At 36.6% G+C, this 6,213-nt stretch overlaps 1 pseudogene; it reads right to left on the bottom strand.

The window, feature by feature from the left end:
• Positions 1-5,817: 5,817 nt before the first annotated feature.
• LOC118007234 lies at positions 5,818-5,890 on the bottom strand (annotated as a pseudogene).
• Positions 5,891-6,213: the final 323 nt, after the last annotated feature.

Here is a 6,213-nt window from a genome sequence, read left to right as displayed (position 1 = left end):
CTGGGAGAAGTTCTCTTCTTGATATCCCAGCCTAATAATTCACCTTTCATTTATGTCCTTTCTGCTACACAGGCATTCTTTTGCATAAAGATCTAATAAAGCTTTATAACTTTGCCTATTTTTGATGCATAATAAATAAAATGTGTAATAGTAATCTAGAATTACAAGCCAGATGGTCTCAATATAAGCAATGAGGGAGAGTTAGAGGGGAAGTGAGCTTTGAAAACCTATATGAAAAAACAAATATTGAAAATAAATGAGCTGAGGTTTTATCTCATGAAGTTAGAAAATATAAGCTAGTAAGTCCAAATAACCAAGAAGAAAAAAATGGTGGCAGTAATTGGAGAATTCAGTTACATTAAGCTCTGTGACAGAGACAGAGAATGAAGAGAGAAGATTGACAAAAATTGAAATATTGTTTTAATGCATTCTCCTTCACATACTCCCTGATTCTTTTACCCTGACAACTCTGGTAACCATTCTACTTAATGTGTATTTTTTGTTGTTGTTGTTTAAATGTATTCTTCTGAATGTGTGCTCACATTTTATCAATTTTTCTCCAAGTTACATCTAACTCCTCCTCCTCCACAAATATCAATGCAATGAACATGTCCCCCAATGAATTTTTTTTCTCTCTCAACTATTTATAAAAGGGCTGGGGGAGGGGGAAGTTATATACCCAAAAGTAGATTGCTGGATCACAGGTACATGTATGCCTAGGTTGCATAATTAGTGACACTTTGGTCTCCAGAAGGGCCACCCCATCCTGAGCTCCTATCTATATGAGGTTTTCTGTCTCCTCATTCTAGTCAACACTTGGCATTTCCCAGATTTGTGAATCTAATTGCTTAAAATAGTACCTCATTATTAAATTAATTTGCATTTCTATGATTATTAATGGTGTTGAGTATCTCTTTACATGTTTATATGCTTTTTGGATATTCTAGGCTGTTTCTTTTAAGACAATAGAGAAAACTCTAGTGTGATTAATCAAAGTAAAAAGATTGAAATAAATAGAAGAGAAAAGATGTAACCAATCACAGGGAGAAAGAAAACAAAACAGAAAATTCTAAGTTTCCGGAGAGAAAAACAATTATCAAAAAAAAAAAAAAAAAGATGAAAAAAATCAGTTTCAGATTTCTCCTTACCAACCCCAGAGGCTAGAACACAATGTAACAACATATTCATTGTTTCAATGGAAAATTACTTTGCGTCTAGAATTCTGTACTCAGTCTAATTATCCTTTAGTCGTGAAGGTAAAAGAAAGACATTTTCAGATGTGAAAAACCTGAAAAAGTTGACTCTTCACAGACTTCCTCTGAAAGAATTACTTATGAGTAAGTAGCTCATAGCTCCCAGTGTGGAGGACTCTTATTCCGGGCCCAGCCCCTCCCTGGCCCCTGCCTTGAATCCTTCCTGCACAGGAAGGAAGGAGGGAGGGAGTTTCTGTAGTTTCAGAGCATATATAGCAAGGTCCTATACCAAGTAACTTTTATTCCAAATATGCTTAGTGTCTCAGTGACAGAGATATGGCATAATTGAAAGATTTTGCTGTTCTTCTAACTGTTCCAGAATATGGCATCTGTTTGTTTATCCTTCTCACATTTTTGACCTACTGAATCAGTATTCCTGAATAGGCCTTACTCTGAGCTGACATCTTCCTTAGGATGTTCCACACACTAGGATGTGACTACATAAAAAAAAAAAAAAGTGTTTTGAGGTTGACAAAACTAAGGGGCTTGTTTTCTGTGGAATTTCTCAGGCATTGCTACATTAGCATGCACTGAATTTCCCTCTAACGAGGGAATAATATATGCAATGCAGTGTTAACCAAATGAGTTTAGCCACATAACCCTTTAGGGAACAGGGAGTATCTTCCAGGATTGGTGCTTTAAAGAACCACTTTGTAAAACTGTTCTGGAATTTTGTGTCGTTGTCTTTTGCTCTGTGATATCTGATGTCCAGTATCAAAACATATGAACTCCATGCTCTGTTCCCCACCCAATGCCTAGTAAACAGTATACATACAATAAATATCTGTTCAATAAAAGAATAAGTGAAGGAATTCATTATTATAAAAATGCTTTAGAAATTGAATGAACAATCTGTGATAAGCTATTCTGGAACGCAATTTCAAACTGACAGTTTCCAAAAAAAACAAAAATATTAGCCTACTTCTAATTGCATGATGTACCATCTGTGAAACAAAATTCACTAAAAGTTCTTCCTCCTGTAAATGTAGTCAAAATCCTCCTCTGTGTATGCAGTTTGCTGATCCAGGGGCCATTGTTTTCAATCAGCTTCAGGCATATCCTCACTCTAGATCCTTAGGCCTTATTTGCAAAATTTTCCATTTTCCATTTGTGTTGTCCCTCATTGTATGAGCCTCAAGTGCTTATATATTTTTAGTTTTACCAGGCTAGAGATTTAGATTTTATTTTCTGAAGGGTCATTGTCCATATTTTACATTTCCTCTCTATCTTGATGTACATACAGTATTTTACTCAAGTTTGCTGTGATCTTTAAAATTGCTCAGATTTGTAATGGATTTGTATTCATTAGCATATAAATGTGATTGCAAGGTGGAAAAGTACATTCAGTAGATTGTAATGAAATGGAAGGGATGTTTTGAGCTTTGGAGGGTGATTAGAACAACTACCTGGAACATCCAACTGAAAAAATCTAATTCCCTGGCTATGTGACCATCCAAATATCTGTTTTGTTTTGTAAAACATAGTGACAAAATTAAGCTAACCAGGTAAAATTAATGAATTTCCTCTCTCTGTAATTAATTTCTGTTCCTCTGCCCCCTTTTCCAAAATACTAGAAACTTTTTTGTTTTCCTTATCAGCAAGAAGCAGATAGTAGGTATGGGGTCCTACAGAACTGACTTCAAGCATTGTAGAAAGCTTGAGAAAATGACCTCTCTCTTTATCTGTAAAACTGTGCACCCTGCTATGCACCTCCTCTGGTTGACATACATAGGACTACACGAGATAAAGTGTGTAACCCCACTGAGTGCTCTACAATGATTAATTCTCCCACTTTCCCACATCTATTTTTTTTAAGATTATTTTAGAGAGCAAGCACGCACATGAGTAGGGGAGTGGCAGAGCTAGACTCGGGCCTCCATCTCATAACCCTGAGATCGTGACCTGATCTGAAACCAAGAGTCGGAAACTTAACTGACTGAGCCACCCAGGCACCCCTCCCACATGTTTATCTTGGTAGTGCCTATTCTAAAAAAATATGACAAAATGTTTGCTATTTCTGTTAAGAGGTAACTTCCCTTTCTCTGAAGAAACCCTTACATGCATTAAACCTCCTTTTTCCACTTTTTTCTATTACTTGAACCCTATTAAGAGAGAAAAATCCTTACATAACATAAACCCACCTTTGTTTTCCCTCTCAGCAGACCATAATGTGAGTCACTTCAGCCTTTTATTCTACTTTTTGTTTTTTAAAGATTTTATTTATTTGACCCCGAGAGAGGGAACATAAGCAGGGGGAGTGGGAGAGGGAGAAGCAGGCTCCCCGCTGAGCAGGGAGCCTGATGCAGGGCTCCATCCCAGGACCCCGGGGTCATGACCTGAGCCAAAGGCAGATGCTTAACTGACTGAGCCACCCAGGCATCCCCTTTTATTCTACTTTATTTGCAGATTTAACAATTTCAGAGGATTTAGCATTCTAACAATGGGTTAAAAGTTAGAAATTTGCTATTTTCAAATACTCTCTCACTTGCCTTCAATCTAGTTTTTTTTTTTAATTATTTTTCTAGCCTTTCTTGGTTGAAAGAACTGAATGTTCACCAAAGTGCATTTTGTCATAGCGAATTAGACCTGGATATATCTAATAGGAAAAAATCGCAATTAAGAAATCTCTCCATTTTCTTCCATTTTTATGAAAGATTGTGAAATTGACAGGAGCTGTTAGAGAATGTTCAGCTATGGTAATTTGAAGGACATTGCCCAATTTCAGCTCGCTGCCTCCTAACAACTGAGAAATTCATGGGCCAGAGGCTTTCAACTCCACTCTTGGACTTTAGCTGGCCTCCTCTCTCTCGTCTAGCACAAATTCCTGGTGCATTTGGCTCTTCTGAATCAATGTGTGCATGCGAAGGAGGGTTAGGGGAGCAGGAGAAGCAGGTTGAGTAAGTGAAGAGGTAGGACAGAAGGGATGGGAGGAGAGATTTCCTGATGAACCGAATAAATTACTAAAAACGTTTTACCCTTTGTACTTGTAGTGAAATGAAGGATCCTTTATGCTTTCTACACCCAGGTTTTGGACGGGATTGCTAAATGAAGACATTTCCCTTTAGAAAAGCCACAAATCACTTTTTCAAAGCTTGCATTAATGAAGCCCTTTGCAACAGTGTTTCTCTATGACTGTTCAGTTTTCAAAATGGAAATCTGTAGAATGTCAGTTCCTTTTTAGTCGGAAAAAAAAAATATGACCACATGAAGCTCCTTTTAAAACATTCCTCTAGTGCAAGGATTTTAAATAATTTCTCAAAGGGAAGTACTATATTCTGAGTGAATAGCATGACATTATGAACTACATCTAACATAAGATTTTGCTTCAACAGGCCTGTCAATGCTCCTTAGTTCCACTATAATGAAATGAAGATCATGTGAGCTTGGAAGAAATATCTTCCTCACCCTGAGACTCTTTATTAACTGTGGAATTGTACTATTTTCTTCACCATGGCAACAAAATCACACAATAGAGTTAGCTCTTACCTTCCTTGCACAGGGTGATCGGGAATAACAGTAACAAAGAAAACTGAAGCAAACACAGATTTCAGGAAACAAGGAGTTAAGGAAACTGTGAACCCGGGGCAGTGTGAGCTCAATGATCAGCGTTAAGGGCCCTGTTCCGAACAGTTTACTAGAGTAGGTAACTTGACCCAGAGAGAAGACTTTTAGTTTATACTTGATTAAATCTCAGAATGAGTGACTTTTAATGTCAGACAGTCAACTAAAAGACCAATTTAAATGATCTCATTTTACAGTAAGGTTAATGTCAGTAAAAGACATAGATTGACCAGTAATCTTGAAATAAGGCTCCGAGTTACTCTTATTCGGTGTCCTTTAAAAGCAAAGAATTTGTTGTCGTCAGCACGAATAAGTCTTTTAGTTATTTGAGAGAATCAAGGCTGATTTTCTGTGTGAAACATTTTAACGATCACTTCTTTCCCAGAAAAGAGAATTTGGTTTAAAATGTCAGATGTTCTATATTCTGTTCAATTTACATTGTTCAAAATACTCAAAACGATTCATCTTCCTCTGACATCCTGAGGTTTGTAATGGGATGTCTTTCACTAGGACATGCTGGTAGAGGCAAAAGTACCAAAATTGGGCAATTGACTGTTCCCTGTTCAGGGCAAAGGGAGGAATAAAAATCACATCAGAGTTTTATTTTGTCACTTGTGAAGCAATGCAAGAATTAATAAAAGAAATAAGTACTAGCTAAATAGAAGTCAAATGGTTGCCTTGCAGCCAGGAAGCCAAGAAAAAAAAACATTTGATTTATGGGATTTGACAGGTATGGGATTTTAAAAATTAAAAAAAAATCATTTTGGCCATCAATCTTAAATAAGGTGACAAATACTTTTTGTTCTTGCATCCAGATAGTTTTTAGTATCATGCTTTATTATAAAGCAAACTTGGCACTTACATTCAGGGAAAAGGTTGAAAATAATGTTTTAAAAATAGAAAACTAATTTGGGAGGAATTTAGGAAAGATGATGGGAGAGTGCCTATTTAAGTAATTGCCCTCTTTGAAGCCCAGCACAATGAAGAAAAATAACTGAAAATAGCAAAAAGAATTCCATTAATATCAAAACTAGATAGTGACAAACTATAGAAATGATCCCTGAAAGTATAGTCTTGAAGTGGGGGAAATCAGAGGGGGAGACAAACCATGAGAGACTCTGGACTCTGAGAAACAAACTGAGGGTTCTAGAGGGGAGGGGGGTGGGGGGGATGGGTTAGCCTAGTGATGGGTATTAAAGAGGGCACGTTCTGCATGGAGCACTGGGTGTTATACGCAAACAATGAATCATGGAATGCTACATCAAAAACTAATGATGTAATGTGTGGTGATTAACATAACATAATAAAATTTAAAAAATGTAAAAAAAAATTTGGCTGAAATTTAGTGGGGAAAAATAAGATTACTTACAATGAAAATGAAAATTTCAGATATAATTCT

The sequence above is a fragment of the Mirounga leonina genome, unplaced genomic scaffold (genome assembly GCF_011800145.1).
Source record: "Mirounga leonina isolate KUSES-001 unplaced genomic scaffold, KU_Mleo_1.0 Mir_115, whole genome shotgun sequence".
In the NCBI taxonomy this organism is placed as follows: domain Eukaryota; kingdom Metazoa; phylum Chordata; class Mammalia; order Carnivora; family Phocidae; genus Mirounga; species Mirounga leonina.
This window is presented reverse-complemented; position numbering and strand designations above follow the sequence as displayed.